Below are 18,558 nucleotides of genomic sequence, written 5' to 3' on the forward strand. Positions count from 1 at the left end.
AGAGAAGGTACGGGGGGAGGAACCTTTGGAGCTGAACAGACTACCAGTTGGTAAAAGGAGAAGGATGTAGAGAGAGATACCAATGAAGGGAGTGGAGAGGGAGAGCGAGAATACTGTATGTGTGTGGAGACTGTGGACAGCCATGGTGCCTGGGCAATGGCAGCAGGGAGGAATAATTTGGAGAGCGTTTTCTCCTGTCAGTCAGACTGGTGCTGTCTCAGCGTCATGGCCTCCTGCTCCGCTGGGCTGGGTGATTGACAGCTCTAAGGGGGATGGTGTCAGCTTCTTTGCTGCACCCCCCCCCTCCCTCCCCCCCTCCTCAAAGAGAGGGCACCATCTAAATGGAATAACAAGTTGAAGAACCTCCCCCAACCCTTTCCTACCTCGACCGGAGGTTTGAGAGCTCCAGACCAGCCCTGGACAAGAAAAAAACATAGAATTATGCAGAATTATATACAGGACAGGCATGAAATAGTGACAGCTCCGTTGTTTATGGAAATGCAACGTCCAGCGTCCAGTTTGACACCATCACCTCCCTGTGTGCACAAGGCCTGTGTCTCCTGCCTGCAAATTGGAAAGGGTTCTCCTAGCTGGTGACCGTTACTGTTCTGTTAGTGTGCTAACTTGAAGTAAATATCAAACAAGTTTGAGGCCAGCAGCAATGATAGCTCAGTTGTGGGAGGCACTGACAGCTGCATTTTGTAATAGGTCTCATATAGACATTTTTAAAAAATGAATTATTTCCCATATAGGATTTAATTTGCCATGTATTGATCTTTTCACAAGGCCATCTGTATGTTTTAAGGTAGGGGTGTGCAGAGTGAACAAAATCATCTATATTCATATTTGGAAAAGATAGAATATGTTCATCTTGCACTATACTAACATTAATGTGTCAAAATGCATTAAAACAGGCATTTTAGGCTGTGTAACAAATTGCTACAGCTTAGTTTCCCATTTAATGCTCAGTTTGGCAGCTAATCTCATCCTCTGAAAATCATTACATTTATTATTTTGAATATTAGGGCATTTTGAATTGGACACACCCCCATTTGCAACGTATAATAATGTGAAACATTGCGGGGTGAATTTTTTGGTAAAATCGAACTTAAATAGAATAGAATTGGTATGATGAGAACACGGTGGGACTGTAAGTCATTCAGAACAACTTTTCAGACACAATGGTGTTCAGACACATCACTTTGTATACGTCTCCATACACTGCCTTTCGCAGTCACGATACAGTAAACATATTTGAAGAATACATTTCACCATCCATCCCAGGAGACAGAGGGTTAACAACATGAGGTTTTCTCATCTCATTGCTATGGTGCGCTCGACTGTTCCATCTCCACGCTCCGATGTGAGGCTTTTCTTTTACACTCTCGCTATTTCTAATCTGATCCCCCCCCCCTCCTGTGACTGGAATGCCTCCGTTCCTCCCTGGCAGGCACTATCGATAACAACGCTGGAAACCACCAGACTGAAATATAATAAACAGCAATAGCAAAACAAAAAAAAAAGAGTCTCTGGTCACATGTGCAACATGGCAGCATTTGTGTCCACTTTCCCTAAATATTGACAAATGGATCTGAAGTCATCCTCATCATCAGCAGTTATCATTAACAGCATTACATGTGGTAATTCATGTGATGGGGGAGTCTGTTTTGTTTCATCAAGTGCCTTATTCATAGACACAAAGGGTAATTCAGCCTATCGATTAAGAGAGGCCTTTTTTATTTGTATTTTACACTCTCAGAAATAAAGAAACAGCAGAGTTTTCTGTTCTTTAACCTCCCGGGACCCGGACCAAGTTTTTGAGTGTATTTCTCATTTCTCCTTGCTATTTATAACGAGTAGCACCTGATAACTATGGAAACTAAGCAATGTCTCTGAACAGGAAGTAGTTTATGAGAGAAAATGATATCCTCATATGAGGGTCTCTGGAGTTTAAGGAACACACTTCCCAACTATACCCTGAAATTACAATAATGTTCTATTTGGATACTAATACGTATCTTATACAAGCAAATCATGGTACAAATGAATTATGTATTGCTGGTTATGGGTACGATTTAATGTGCCTATAGCCTGTACACAACCTGTAGCTCTCATTAGCAACATTTGAGGAAACTATGTGCCTGGAAATAAAGATGCGGGTAAAAAAAGTATCTATTTTGAGTTCGTTGATTTTAACTCTTTATCTGAGCCTGCCATTGATCTGCAGGTCATTGAGGGGCAAAATTCACTTCAAGTTGAAGCAGTTAAATGATTTATTAAAACTGGCTGTTCAGAAGATGTTAACATAGATGAAACTTATTGACCAAACAAAGCAGTGAATGCTGATTACCAATTGCAATAAAAAGCGTTGTGAAACTGTGAGTCAGGTCCTACGAAGCCATTGCTGCCCATAGCCAGGACTGGAAAGGTCATGCACCGGGAAGAGGCGATTCAGCTTCGGCCTTCCACCTTCCTGCCTGTCCTCTGTGGCCTTTGGAGACAGATCTGACCTACTGCATCACCGGCATGTCGAGGGGGTGAGGGAGCAAGAGGGTGGGGTACGGGTGGGGGTGGGGGTGGGGGGGTTCTGACAGGAGAATTCCCATAGCAACAGGGCAGCAGACAGACAAACAGATGAGGGATTGAATGCTGTAACCCCTGGGGCTACCGAGCAGCGATGCCGTTAAACTTGTGTGGGATCGTGGGTTGTGGCTGAAGGTTGTAGGTTTGATGCCCAGACTGAGCACTGTTGTTGTAAAACCTGAGCAAGAGAGTGATCAGTGTTTATGATAGGGTATCATGTATTGTATTGTAATTATTGAAATGCCAAATGAATTAAAATACAGGTGATTACTGCATTTGTCTAACTCCAGAGGCAATGAATTTAAGAGTTACTCAAATTACAAAGCTTGCATTGGACATTGTAGCCAGCTTGATGTATATAATTTCTAAATATATCTTTCTACTCATTTAGGCTCTTAATTATAACACGGCTCAATAGATGGAGCATCACTCTGGCAGAAGTAACTGACAGATAATGAAAGCAAACCAGACGCCATCCTCAGTGATTGGTTCACCGTGAATCCGCAACACATCACATAGTTGTGCAAATCAGTGCGGAGAAGCAGTCATAGAGCAAAATCCTAGCTGGTTTATGTAAATCAGTCTCTTTTGGTGGAGAACTCCCATAGCAACAGATCAACCAAAAGAAACCGTTTGCGCTTTGAGAATCAAACAGACATAGCCAACAGGGAAAAATGTGTTATCTGCGGAAGAGCCGAACAGAACATTCTTTTTAATCAAGTTCTTACAATATCACTTGCCAAGCGCAGCTATTTTACAGAACCTGCACTGCAAGTGGTTAATAATGTACCCGCGTCCATCTGCTGTGTGTGCCTTTATTGAGTTTCCCATGTAGGGCACCATGGCAGACGCGCAGGTGAAAGGCACTAAATCAGTCAGACCTGCAGCTTTCCGGCAGCCCTTCATGGTGCCCCACGCACGAGACCTCAGGATCCGTGCCGGGATTCAACCGGCAGGTGTGCCGCGCTTTGTAAACGCGATCTGAAAATAACATCCACGCTGGTTTATCTTTCTTGTCATTAACCGAAACCGTTCTCCCACGGCTTTCCCCCCCCCTCGTGCTCCTCCCTTTGGGAAGAAGAATTTTTTACAACAATTAAACGTGTGAATTTTCCAGTTCCACCTCTCTCTTTTTCACCCCTGGCGGGGCTGTCATGCATCAAAGCCCCTCCACACCTGGAGTTGACTGTGAAGTGCTTCTGGGTAGAGTAGGCAGGACAAGCATCTGTGTAGCAATCAAGTTACATAAAGGAAGGTTACTATTCGCAGTGCCTTACAGCAAGGTCATTATGACTGGAGAACCATGGCACCAGGAGCGTATTTCACATTTTTAATTCTGACTTGTGATATGCATACTTGCCCTAAACTTAAATAAAAACCAGCGATCCCTTCTTGTCTCCACGCTCAAACAAGCAGACCTATTGGCCAGCGTATGGAATTAAATCTCATTGGATTTTTTAAAAATGGGAATAAATGGTTTTACATGCACTATTGGTAAAATTTATTAAATTGGTTTAATTTAATGGCAGTTTACAGAATTTACTTACATTTAAATTGTGTAAATGTTTAATTAAATATGTTCCCTTCACCATATCTTTCAGCTCAGTGCTAATTACTTGTAAATATTACAGGCTAATAAAACATATAATCCAATGTGCATATTCTACACTTTCTACATTTTTTTTTTAATGGACATGAGCACCCTTACATAAACCAGCCTAAAAGATTTTGGTGTCTAGCTATATTTAATTGTTTTGCCTTTGCCTTGTCACACTTTCTGCCACCATTTTCTTTCACACTATGCTATGCTGGCAACCTTAGCAGCCACGGTCACACAGCAACAACAGTTTAAAAGCGTGCTATGGGCGGCCTCCATTAAATACCTTTCTTAAGTTCCTTGGCTGCGCCTACCGTGAATCCTAGCTTGTGGAAACCTGACTGACAGTCGAGAGAAAGGGGAGACATGCCCGACTGATTCCAGTCACGCGTTCTTTGGAATACTGTTGCTTTAATTAAAAATTCACCCCGCATTGAAAGTCCTCCTTCATCTCCGTATTTTCTCTTTTTCTTTACTGACGTCCATTCGGTTCACAGCTTCAAACAAGTTGAATTCCGAGCATTATTTACAGTTGCTCCAGTCTCAATGCAGATAAGTAGATCAGATTTTTGTTTCTCAAACTTGCTTGACTCAACATCCCTTTGTAGTAATCAATGGATTCAAGTCAATTTGATTTGAATTTAATTGAGTCAGTATTGATGATACACCATTTCTCTCCAAAGTTCACCGGTGAGGGTTTATGAATCGTTGGATTGTCTCTCCAAATATGGAAATACAATTTCCCCAGGTTAGGTAGGTCCTTGTATTGGTCTGAGACTACTCATTTATCCATACCCATACAAAATCACAATAATGGGCACACATTAATGTACAGAACATGGTACCATTAGTATAGTGCATAAATATGTGCTCGTAAGTGATTTGTTTGATCTAATCTTTGAGAAGTTACAGGATCTCAGGTGATAAAGAATGAACGCTCAAAACCTTGCCGTAAATGATGCTGTAAATAAATCAACTGGGAGCATTGTGTGTGATATTTTAATTTGATTTTTTTGCAGTACACCAATACAAAATCATGGAAGTGCATAGACTATATCTCTAGAAAACTGGTGGTGCAGAAGACCCCATTGATGGCTGGGATGGGATGAAATGATTAACTCAAGCTGTTCCATTGATGTGGAAGATAAATTTCTTCTTAGTAATGTTGTCATCCCTCTTTCATGGAGTTCTCGCATATGGTTATAGGGGACTGAGGCTTCATGAACCTCAAACGAGAGGAGCAATCACTGACGATGGCTCATTCACTGATGTTAATCAATCAGTGTGCTTTATGAGGGAGAGAAATGTGTTTTGATTGGGTTATACTGTATAATTTGGTGCGTGAAACAACATGGTGACTGTACTTATTATCAAATTCATCAGCCACTAACATACTGCTCCTCTGGCAGCAACACACAATTTTCATTATATATAATGTAAATATGAAAAAAATGAAAAAAGCATGACATTTTTAGCAGAACTGAACATTACTGCATTGGACGTTTTGCCCATTTTTATTTTTATTTTTTAAAATTTTATTTAGAAATTCAAGCAGGGTGATCCATTGTTTGATCTTTTTTTGTCAATTTTATTTTTCCGGCATCAAAAGCAAGCTCTTTTCTCTCTTGTTTAACTAGTGTGCAACAGCTGCATACTTATTTCTTTACCCAGGAATCTGAAATTCCCAAGTTGTTCATTAAAATTATGAAAGCCTATACTGCAAACACACTTAAAAAGGCTGCCATTTCAGAATCCAGTGTTAAGACAGGAAGTATACAAACCCCCCCCCCCCCAAAAAAAGAAACAACCATGTCTGCTTGAGTTATCATTAACTCACATTGGCCCTGGTTTCTGAGGCAAGTTTTTTTTTTTTTAAATCCCACCAATGCCCCTCGCATTGTCAGGGAGAGATAGGGAGGTAAGAAACCAGAGAACAGTGACCTCTGGGATTGCATGTTGCTGATGTAAGCACATGAGACCGCAGCACGAACCTCAGGATTAAGAAGATGAATTAATACCTCCCTGCTCCCGGTATGCTGCTTGGATGGTGGCCATGCCTGAGGCATGGTCAGGTCTCCTTTAATAATGGTCATTCATTCTGCTGGTTCATGAGGAAACAGAAATGGCTTCTCTGAGTGGCCGGAGGTTCTTACCCCTGCAAAGTGATAACATCCAGTAGATAGAGGGAACAGATGAACATGACACAAGTGAGTTTCAATCATAACACACAGACACACACAGGCTTGCACACAGAAAAAAACCCTGGTGCACAGGGACACCCACACGGGTGCTCACAGACACATACAGACACAAACAGGATTTCTGATTTCATAACTTTTTCAAAAGTAAGGCCAAATGTGTATTGATTCAAATCATCTTACCAAAACACACATTGATGTTAACAGACAAACATCATACATACACAAGGACACACAGCACACGCAGAAAATTTGCAAAGCTCAAAATGTGCAAGGACGCACATGCAATTCTGAGGCACATGCACATTCGCATAGTACATGAAGACATGATATGCATAGACACATTCACATGCACACTCACGCACGCACAAACACAAACACAGACACACACCTCCTTATACACAGGCATGTTTACAGAGGAACAGACACAGCGCACATATAGTTCACTCACTCACATATCACTACATGAACATGAAGCTACCGAAATGTGTGCTCACACAACCACACACACCACACACACACACGCACACTCACATGCTTTCCAGTGGGAGATTTGCGGCTCAGGGGTTTCTGTTCATCTTGTTCTTGTAGCAGCGGGTTTCTCTAATGGACTCTAAGTGTAAAAAGTCCTATATTTAACACGCCATTCAGCTGCTGTTAAAAATGTCTTCCTTTCTCGTGAGCTTTCCGAACCAAAGTGCTCTGTCCTCAATCTCAAGGCACAAGAGGAAACCCTCACGGAAACTAGGTCTCCACTTTCGACACACGTCAGTTATTGAAAGTTGTCAGACGTGACAACGTAGTAGGTGCTACTTACAAAAGAGGCCCAGAAGATTACCAGAAAAACCATGGAATCTAAAGTTCATCACATTTGTTATTTTACTATCTATTCAATATGTTTACTTTCCATAAGTTATTGTGTGCCCAGTTAATGATGTGTTTGCTAATTTGAGGACTCTCCCAAATGGATATTACTTCCCCTATTGGCCTACTACTGTATCCTGCTGGAACTAGCTGTGATGGCCATTACTTGGCATTGTGAAAAATATGTACAGTGTCAGTATCCATTTTTTGGAAGGTATCACTAATTCACATTACATGATATGAAGATCAACAATACAGCTACATTATGACTAATTGTAAAATGAGCATTGAGCATATTAATCGGTGAGTTACGGTTCATTTTTATTAATGAACAACAGGAAAAATGAGGGAGAAATAACAAGGCTTCCTCCTTGACTATTTACAGACCTCCTGGTCATGTATTACGTTTGTACATACACAGAATGCAAAAATGGTGGCTCTCCTAGTACTTGCTGGAAAAAGATATCAAAAGGAAAACATGGAATATACCATAATAAAACACAAAAATAAATAAAACGTATTCCATATTTATAAACTACACTACGCACGACACTGAAACCAAAATCTGTTGCAGCAAAGGCAAACAGTCCTAAGTCAGTTTGAAACGATTACCAGCAGTTCTGTTTGCATGCCTTCAGAAAGGTTGTTGCCACAGCGAGCAGTCACCAAGGCTGATTTTAACAGAGCACTAATGACAAGCACATTGGTGTTAATGTCCCCATTCAAAACAATTTTCAGATCCGGCAGCTAAATGATAACAGCCGTGGGTACATAAGCGATGTGACCCCGGGGCTCAGCCGGGGACGCTGGTCGCCCGGCGCCCCTGGGAGCACTGAACTCATGCATTTCAGAGCGCAGTCGCCTGCCAAGCGTCATCCAGCATTCCAGGGACACCCGGGCCCTCGCCAAATTTACTGATTTTAACGACCTCGTCAGCCGTCCCCCCCCCGCGCACGGACACGGTCGCAGAAAAGCTCGCCGGCGGACAGAAGGGACCGAATCGCAGCGGGACGGGGGGCTGCTGCGGCTCACCTGATTTGTACACAGCCCCTTTTTTTTCTTTTACGTTTTACTCTCACCTTGTGCAATTATTGACGGTTCGGGCTCCCTTCTTTACATTTTACAAAAGAGAACCGCAACATACGGGGTATTAATCAGGATCGTTATCGCCATGGTGATGCAGAGAGAAGGGTGAAGACGGCCATTATTCACGGCGCAGGAAACGCACACCGGCGAGGTGGTATGTTAATAGATTTTAAACAGGGGCCGCGTGATTGATGTTGCCACGTTTTTTAAGAGATCGGAGTTAAAATGGCTCGTATATCTCTTTGCATTTTTAAACTCCTACACTCGGAGACCTAATGTACAATAATAAAAAAAAAAACCTGAGAGGATACAAATAGGCTAAGGCGTCTGGGCCAGAACGCCTTTTCCACCTTTTGCCGCTCCATGTAGCCCGGACAATTGTCTCAACCCAAGGTTCACTCCCTTTCCCGCAGCCAGAGAAAATAATGTACATCGGGTCCAATTTGTGCCCACCAAAATGTCAAGCCTACCATATGTTTAATGCACTCCAATCAACAGCTGTTGTCTCACACAATGGAGGTACAAATGGCTTTTCCCATGACATTGCCATGACATTAGCTCATTGCCTTTATGCCAATGTGATAATACTACAGGTATTGTGCCTGTGCTTCAAGGGCAGTCAGACTCACTGTTGCCAAACCAACAAGCCAATGCACCCACCTTTCTCTCATTTGCCTCCTGCTCCATTCATCCTTTCATTCTCTTGCGTGTACCGTTCCCCATCTGTCTTTTCATCCATCTACCACCTCATTCCTTTTTTCCTTATTTATTCCCTAGCCTTCTCCCTCATGCCCCCTTTCATTAATACGTATAAATTAAGTATAAGTATAAACAAATACATATATTATGTATTACTGAATAAAAGTAATTGAATTTGTACCCAGCGGTTCTGAAAACAAGAATCCGGGACATCATTATTATGCGACAAAAAGGACAATACAAGTCTTTTTTCAAAATTTTAACATTTTTAAATGTAACAGTTTAGTTAAGACACAAAAGTAAGTAAAACCATCCTGGAACACCTATCTGATAGGGAAAAGAAAAAGTTAAGCAGCGTCATTAATGCACTGTAAATGAGCTGGTGGGAACGACAGGGCACTCTTGATCATTTATGCCTGCGTGGATATTGAAAGGTGTGAGGATACCCACAACATCGCTGCCATAGCTTCTAGTGGTTGCAGGACATTTGCTTTAAATTCCAGTGGGCAAAATTTTACAGGCATTGACCTTTGAAAGCAAAAAATGGTATACAATCTGCACAGTTGGGCCCAGCTTTCTTTGGAGATAACCAACCACTTTTTTTTTGCTGCTTTAATGATACTGTGGCCCTTCTCTCTGATCTTCAATGGCAACATCGCAAATGTCTCTTCTGTAGCTCAAGGTGTGAAAGTTAGTTTGTGCCATCTTTTGTCCTTGTTGCTCCATTCCCAACCAACACACAGCTGATCTGCACCAGCTCACCTGCACTGCATAAAATTAGACAAAGTGATAAGATTTGACATTTCTTCTCAGCCTATGTTGTTTCCCAATAAAGAATCTCCGCAGTTTCATTTCCAAATATTTTTTTTAATTTTTCGATACATGTCACATGTGCAGGGGCAAAGGACTATTAACATACATCAATGTAGATTCTTTAAAAAAAAAAAAAAAGAAAATCTATGAACTCCACCACAATATTTGAACGTAGATTGTGATCCAAGATTGAAATGAGGGATAAATGACCTGTTGAACTGTTTTGATCACAACTATTAGGAATAAAAATCTATAGCAAAAGCGTACTCCATCAAGTTAGGCAGATGGTAGTTGGGAACCTGTGGTTGAAATTGATTTTATTCATTAGCCTTGTATTTTGGACTGACGTTTCCCACAGCAGGAAGTGCTTTCAGAAAGAGAATGATTATACTTTGTTCCATTACGCCTTCTACTGTGGCAAGATCGTAAAAATCCAAATGAGGCCTATTGACATCTCTGTGGGTTGCCAGAGCAAAGTAATAGATTTTCCTGTGAAGCCCAACCTGAAGTCAAGAGCTCAGAAATTCAACTGAATAGAAATCGAGGCTCAATGCTGTTTAAATGCTCTGGAATGTCGTCACATAATGGGATTTTCGGAATATACAGTGTTTGTGTTCGTTGGCTGAATTACAGGGCGGAGGTCGGTTTTGTAGGCCAAACAATACCATGAAAGCCAAACAGGACGAAGAAATTATATTCAGGAAGCTGTATCATCATTTAAGTACCTTAGAGGCCCAATTTTGTAAAGTATATGCAAGACGAACATTACACCATGAATAACGGTGGGCATTTCATTAAAAAAATTAAATAGGAAACGGATCCATGCACTGTCCCCATTTTTCCCTTTTTATTTTCCTGATGATCATTTCCTCTGGGACTAATTATTTAGATTTTTCTCGTTATCCCCAGTGAGATGGGTCTCCCGCTACCGCATCTTTAGGCACCTGACATTTGACGTAATTAATTCCAGCTTGGCTCTTTCTTCCCGGGAAAGCGGCCGTGTTTTAATGAAGACGGGATGGCCCGCTTTATCGCCAGTTCTCAGCACGTCGCCTCGGTTAGGGGAAAACAGCAGGGGGAAAAGTATGCAACAGACAACGTGTGTGCACTAGCTGTGGGCACAGATTCCATACGTCCACGGGGGACTCGTCTTCAGAAGAGTCTGTTGGAAAGTCCCGTCGACTCTGTTCGCCGTGGATTGCTTCGCTGGAAGCCACGCCACCTTGTGCCCTTCCCATTGCCGACTGGCAGGTGTTATGCAGGATCGCAAGTGTGTTCGCTGGAAAAGCAATGGAAACTCTGGGAAAGTGTGCCCATTTGTAAATCCTCCCTACAGAAGTCATTGAGCGAATGCTTAATACACCGAATGGCCACTTACATTCCCCAGGGTTCATTTTTAATTGTCATTTTCAAGCGGTTGTTAAAAAAAAATGAAAATTCTGATTAATTCCGAGCTGAAATTAGATACAGTGGTTCAACTGTAAAATGAAATAGTGATCATTTTTATAGAAAATAAATTTAACTTATTGATTGGCTATTAGGAAGAGTTGGGCCTGACAATCACTGACAAGTGGGACCTCAGTGAACAAGGTGGGACCTGATGTCCCAGTGTGAATGGTTTAATAGCACCTTATGCCCCAATGTAGTGATGAAACCACTAAACCACCAATTATAGATGGAACGCTAACTCCAGTCTGCCTATCTGAATCAAGACTCCTGACTTCTCAAATGTGTATGCGCACATGCACAGACACAGTAAGACCCTAAGTACATAGTACAAGTGTTTGTGTTTTAATGTAACCCTTGAAAATATGGAATGATAATGAGATACTCTGGGAACCCATTTTCAAAAAATGCATGTATGATCAGGTTGGTTCAGCAACCATAATTAAGAATGTAGTTGCGGAACATTGTTCTGTTCTTCAGATGTTGACACACTCATTAATGCTGTATGTACACTATGCGTCCTCTCTCTGTCTGTCTCTCTCTCTCATGCATGCTGACATGCACGCACACACACACACACACATATACAAACATTAGCGCACATACACACACACACACACACACATGCAGGCATAATCTCCCATACACGCACACAGGTGATGAATTCCACGTAAGATCATTGCTGTAGAATGAAGGCCCTGGCAGCCTGCTGCTGCCGTTGCTCATGCAGATCTTCACTCTTCACGGGGACATTAAATGCTAGCTTCTAAATATGGAAGCAGAGGGTAATCATTTCTGCTTTATGAGTCTGCTGTAGTGTTGACTGTTAGGGAAGGAGTCCAAAGTGACTGCATCATGTGAATGGGTGATTTGCTCATCGTTGCTGTCACCAGCGGAGATACGTGGGAGGTGGCATCCCACAGTCATGGCGTAGCGTACCGGGCCAAACTCAGCTTGCCAACAGAGTTAGCAACTATGTGATGAACAATGGCATCCTACTGAAGAACAAGGCACAGCCTTTTTTATTCCTGATAACAGTTTCCTTTAAGATCATTCTTAATGCTCTTGTGGCAGTATTTCATATATGTGTTATGTTATGGATTTAAGTTAAATCTCACAGGAAGAACATGTCAGCGTTTTTTTACATTTTTTTTCTTCCAATAAGTCGGCTTCCCGGTTTCGGCGATTCCATTATCTGAGAAAAGGGATTACGGGTAGATCCTGAACATTTTAAGCGGTATCGCTGAGATCTCCTCTCTGCTGAAGAATATGAAAAAAAGACTCAATAAAACAAGAGAGCTGGCCCTGAGCCTCAAAGAAAATGGTGTAAAATCAGAGTGCTGTGATTGTGAAACCTGACGTGATTATACAGGGCTAAATCTCATGGTAGATGTACAAAGTGAAATGAGAACCTTGTCATTACGTTTTCCATTCCATTTTTTTGTATGTTTTTTTTTTTGGTACTCTTTGGCGCCAGGTTAATATAAGGTTGTTAAGAGACACTGAAGTACATGTTTCAAGAAAAACCTTCACAAATATTAAAATCCCTGGCCCTAAGTCCTTGCACCCCCTTACCCAGAGGGTATGGGGTGGCAAGGGAATGGGAATTTTTTTTTTTTTAAAGTAATGGTCATTCTGTGTTATATTGACCTTTATTCCTCACCTAAGTTTGACCCCGTCACAGACTGTACGATGGCCGTCATCAATCTCTCCACAGCCGCCATTTACCATTATTGCACCATGCCATTTAGGCGGCCATTTTCAATTAATGCACCATATGGCTTGAGTGTCCCTTTATGGGAGCAGCAGTGGTCTGGATTATAACTGTGAAGCCAAGCAGGTTTTGAGTAACGGTAATTAATGTATGTGTGACTTCAGTATAAAATCGCAGCTGTGTTAGCAGGCCCTTATTAAATAATATGGCAAGAAAAAAACTATATGCGCTGAGAGTCTGCCCAGACTGGCTTTTTATTTATTTTTTATTTTTTTATTTTATTTATTTAATTTATTGTATACTACTCTTCTCAGGTGTTTTCAATGAACTGGTGCAGACTCATGAGGCTTTATGAATAATTTGCACAATAACAATGCAGCAGCTCCCCTCACCTCCGATTATTCTATTCTCTTTAGTCTTGTTGTTTTTGTATTGTGTGCATGGTGTGTGTCTGCTCTGAGTCATTATTTTTTGCTTTTCATTCTGTAGTTTACTTGTCTCGTCCGTCATTTTTGCTTTTTTGTGTGGCTTTGCTTGCCCCAGGTCTTGTGTATTGTTTGCTGCTGAAAACTCTGAATATAAATAATTCTAAAGCAATTAAAAAGACTGATGATTAAAGTAATTCATAAAGTAGTGGGGGAAAATTGACATCGTGTCAAAGACAACATGGCTTTGTCAGTGATCTCTATTGCTTTATAGTGTGAAACACCTGCTTGACCGTAATCCATTTTCATTCTTCTGTGATCTCCATGGAACGCTTCATCAAAGAGTCTCAAATACATTGCAAACAAGACCTGTTTCCATCAATTTTTACACACTCGCCAGAGTATGAACATGCCAAAAAATCACAAATGGAAAACCCTTTGCCCAAGAACTTATGCAATTCATATACAATGCACACCAAACTGTTACAATAATAACAATGACATGTTTTTCTATATATATATATATATATATATATATTAATTTATTTTTTTCTGTCATTTTTTCAAGTGCTGCAATGCATTTGATGGGATTGGAAGATATATGAGTGCTATTTATAGTGATGAATCACGTGTTGCTGTGATATGAGAAAATGCCAGTCTGTAGCATCAGGAGCACAGTAAATACATTAAACAATATGGCATGTAGGAGACAGCTGGTTTGTGAAATATTAAAGTGCTCATGAAACATGAGTATTGCAAAAGGAGGACTGATCTTGTGGTGTATGATCTTCTCCTGGGACAACAGTCAGCAAATGAGACCATGAGACCCTCCCTAGACCCCATACCACTCCAAGAATAAGCCTTGCACATCCAGAAGATCTGTCTGGGATCCAGTATAAATGCAATCATACCTCACACCTTCGCATTAACCGAACATATGATTGAATAAATTTAAATCGAAAGGGAAAACATATCCTTACATATTTTTTCCTGTTGAATTTGTGCCCTTCAATTCCCCCCCCCCCCCCCCATGCTTCATACTTCCACCTTTTGTCAAGATTCACAGATCCATTCATATTTCACATGTCAGACCTGTGCTAGAGGAATTCAGTTTTCTGACAATATATTTATAAATGACCTTTTATGGTGCCTGAGATTCTGATCTGATATGCTAATGTTCAACAAATGTTCTCTTATAAGAACATAATATACAGCAGTATTAGAATAATGTATATGAAAGATGGAAGGTTTGGAATTTCCCGGTAAACAGATGTTGCTGGGTGCAGACTTCAGGCTTGTGCACTTTGGGTCTGTAGTTGGGTGGACTGTGGATAGGGAGGGCCACACCCTAGAGGGCACTAAACTGCACGGCTATATCTGATGCGGCAACTAGTAGCCAGAGACTGGTAGAAAGCAATGGAGCTCACAGAGACATGAGCATGTATAAAGAAGAGCATGGAACCGTGGGGCGGCTACATTCTGAATGAGCAGGATAATTCTGACAGGGCTGGCTGGGTTACTGCAGGGCTTAGGCTTGTAGCTGTGGGGAGTAGGTAGTGAGGGGAGGACAGATTCATATACTGTTAACAGTGTGTAAGACCAGGCTGCTGATGCAATGAATCTCTGTCTCTGTCTCTCCCTTTCTCTCACTCTTCTCGCTCTTTCTCACCTGCTCTCACACGCACGCACACACACACTCACACACTCACACACACATCACTATTATCAATCCACAAGCTGATGAACATTTAAACATATATTTGTGAAAATAACGGCATATTTAATGTTGTAGTTAGCCCACATGTTTCTTTCTAATGTTTGATTTTGAGGCTGAAAAAAATACAAGATGTTTCCTGCTGCCAAGGCTACCATGCAAGCACACAAACTCATCAGTTACTTTTATATATTTATTCATTTTGGAACCAGATGGTATTGAAACAAAGCAACGTGCCTCCTTCCTGCACAGATGCGTCCATGTCTGATCGAAGAAACGATATCCACGCTACATCCAGTGGTGCATCTCACATTTCTAACCATCAATGATGGTGCCTTATGTGCAAAGGAATATTTGGGTGGATAATAGTCTACTACTAAAATAAATACAGACGAGTTAGCTTATGTAAATGGTGCATTGTTTTAGCCTATTTCATTGCAGCATAATTACTACCTACGTGTAAGTTTTTCAAATAATTAGCATTACAACCTTTGCAAAGTAGCCTCTTCTGATTTAATTGATCAAGCTGTAATACATCTGTACATGTATTTATTAACCTTAGTGCTTCACCTAGTCTGTTGAGTGGGTGATTATGGAACTCTCATAACTGTGCTTGTAAAAAAAATCTGTCTGATTCCAAACTGTGTTTCGAGCTATAGACTCCATTCAAACCTCTTGTCCCTCACCCCACCCCCCCCCCCTCCCCAAGGGCTAAATATTTGTCTAATTGCTAATGATTCCTCACTCCTAACGGATCAGGATATTGCCGGAAATTCTCCCTCTGGATCTCCAGGTTCTACTGTAATTGCTTAACCCTCCTCCTTCACCTGTTTCATCGCACCACACCACTGCTTAAGTGTTCAGAGAAAAGGAACGTCCTGCAATCTAACCCCATTCCTTTCTGTGGGCCTGCAAATCGCTCATTTTAATGAATAGCGCGACGTATCTCCTTGTTATTGAATTGTGTGTTATTGTACCTTTGTGCGATCCAGGGTGCATGGGAAGTATCAAAGGCCAGGATTTAATAAGATTACAGGCATGGGGAAAAAAAGAGGTCATTGTGGTCACCATCAACGTGAAGTTAACAACCAATTTTGTGAGAATAAGCATGAAGTGTACATAACTCTAGAGCCACCATTGTTGCAGATAGAGGCTCACATTTCAAAATATTGAGGGAAACGATCCATTTGAGACAACGTATGAAATATGAAAGCATAATTTGGAATAGTTTTATGCATAAAATAAATCTGAGATTCCATGAAGACCATTTTTATTTTCTGATAGTATCTGTAAACTGGTCAATGAGATTTGTCAGTTCCCTGGAAAGATCTTATCATTAATATTGGTGTTTTTTTTTTTACTGCAGCATGCAAAGCCTTGCATTAAGGTCTGATGTGTCATCATCTGAACTAAGTGTTGTAGAACTGCCAGAAAATGAAGTATTGCTAATTTACCCTCTCTTTAAAAGCATCCACACACTTTTTTTATAACACATTTCAGAGCTTTTGCAATGTTAATGGAACAGACCTCAGAATGCTGCTTCACCACCATTTCACAATACGTTTCATAAGCAATTACAGCACATTCACACTGTATTCTCAACAATTAATCACATAGCTTTGATATAAATACTGCTTTACAAGTACTGCAAATACCTGAATGGAAAACAGTGTGTGTGTGCACGTATTCGCGTGTGAATGTGAGTGCATGCTTGTGTGCGTGTGCATGTGTACATACATCATATTATATAGCAAACATTTTTCCACCTGCGTTGTATTTCTATTTCAACAGAGGTTTTATGATAAACTCTTTAAATGAGATATTGCAGATATAGCACATTTGTAGCTTTTTATGTGATATTATAAGGTTGGGAAACATACCGGTCTGGATTGCTGCAGAAAGCTAAGTCACACTATCCCACAGTCTCTCCCAGCCTCTGGCTGAAAGGAGGACTGTAGGGCTACTTGGTGCAGTCCCCCCCATGTCTCAGGAAAAGAGACTCAACTATGCATGTAGTAGCTGACCTCTTCACTGGGGGGTCAAGATGGGAAGACTCCATCTCAACATAGCTCCTCATCCTGGTGATAGCCTTTGCATGTAATTTTGTGGATATGCTTTGACAGCAAATCTGTGTGTTGTCTCTGTCTTGGTAAATGAGGTAGAGAGAGAGAGCTTGTTATTGGAATCCGGTAACCCCTGCCAATATTCTCAGTGTGGAATTCATAGACATGGTCTATAATTAAGATTCAGTTATTTGTTAAATATGATTAAAATTCCACGTGGATCCCTTTGACTACCATGCCTTGTTCATCTGATTAGTGTCATTTAATGCAATGGGGGTGTTGTCCCACTCGACTACCGTGATGATCCCATTTTTCATTTCTGCAGACAGGCCAGTCAACATCGCACTTATGTAAGACTGAAGAGAAGGGTGCATGATGACAAGAACGGGCCTACTATATAAAGAGCATCTTGGAGCCATCAGCTTTAACAGTTCTTTGTTTAAACAATCGATCGATCAGAGTAGGATTTCCTTTTTTTATTGTTTTATTTTTCTGAGGCTGATCACGTGAACACCTGCATGCAGTGCAAAGACTGAGCCCTCAGAATAAAAATATTTCATATAAAGCTTTCAATATAATTGTAATCAGATTCCACTTCTAACACCCTGAATTGTGAGCCAGGAGGATATTCGCAATGTAATCAAATGTGCCCTTTTGATGAAAATTAGCATAATATACTTCTTTGGCTAATTCTGTGATTGTTTCTGGCATGTCATTGATCATTCATAACATCAGCACTGAGGTGTTGCCCACACAGCAGTAATGAGAGTGGAACTGTTGGGCCTTCCAAGGGAGATCTCCCTCTGTCCTTCAGCTTATATGCATTATCATAGCCACCTGGCTTGTTTATGTTATTGCATGAGATTTGTGAAGCACTCTCTGATTGTTAGGATGATGATGATGAGTAATAGTAGTAGTTGCAGTGGTACTGGTAGTAGTTCACATGGTGATGGTGGTAGTAGTGGTGGTAATGGTTGATTTTTTTCAAAGTTTTCCCAGAACAGTTTTGCTTCTGTAATTTGTGCCTCTCTAGGCCTAGTGGCTAATGATGGGCAGATGGGTTTAAAAACATAGTGAGGATTAGTGGGAGAAACAGGCACATTTCCCAAGAAATGTTTAATTTCCTCTGATATTCTCTTCATGGTGAATTTCCAACTATGCTAATTTTCAAGCACTACGATTTGCATGGAAATAACACAAAATTGATTTTATTTCCATATTTTACAGTCAGTGGTGATTGCTACACATAAATAACCCAACTGAAAAGGTACAGTAATGCATTTTCAGGGGTTATTTATAACCAAACATAATGGATGGGGACACAACAGAGCTCAAATTATCAATGGAGCTCAGAAA

At 41.0% G+C, this 18,558-nt stretch overlaps 1 long non-coding RNA gene across 2 annotated transcripts; it reads right to left on the minus strand.

Moving 5' to 3' along the window:
• Positions 1-5,177: 5,177 nt before the first annotated feature.
• LOC135245160 (uncharacterized) lies at positions 5,178-7,085 on the minus strand. 2 transcript variants are annotated; one of them, XR_010327170.1, is made up of 3 exons: positions 6,913-7,085; positions 6,172-6,335; positions 5,178-5,406 (listed from the first exon to the last, which is right to left on the minus strand). It is a non-coding gene; the product is annotated as an uncharacterized LOC135245160 (long non-coding RNA). The 2 variants fall into 2 exon arrangements; XR_010327169.1 differs by having other exon boundaries at positions 5,179-5,406; positions 6,199-6,335.
• Positions 7,086-18,558: the final 11,473 nt, after the last annotated feature.

Source organism: Anguilla rostrata, chromosome 18, assembly GCF_018555375.3.
Source record: "Anguilla rostrata isolate EN2019 chromosome 18, ASM1855537v3, whole genome shotgun sequence".
Lineage (NCBI taxonomy): Eukaryota > Metazoa > Chordata > Actinopteri > Anguilliformes > Anguillidae > Anguilla > Anguilla rostrata.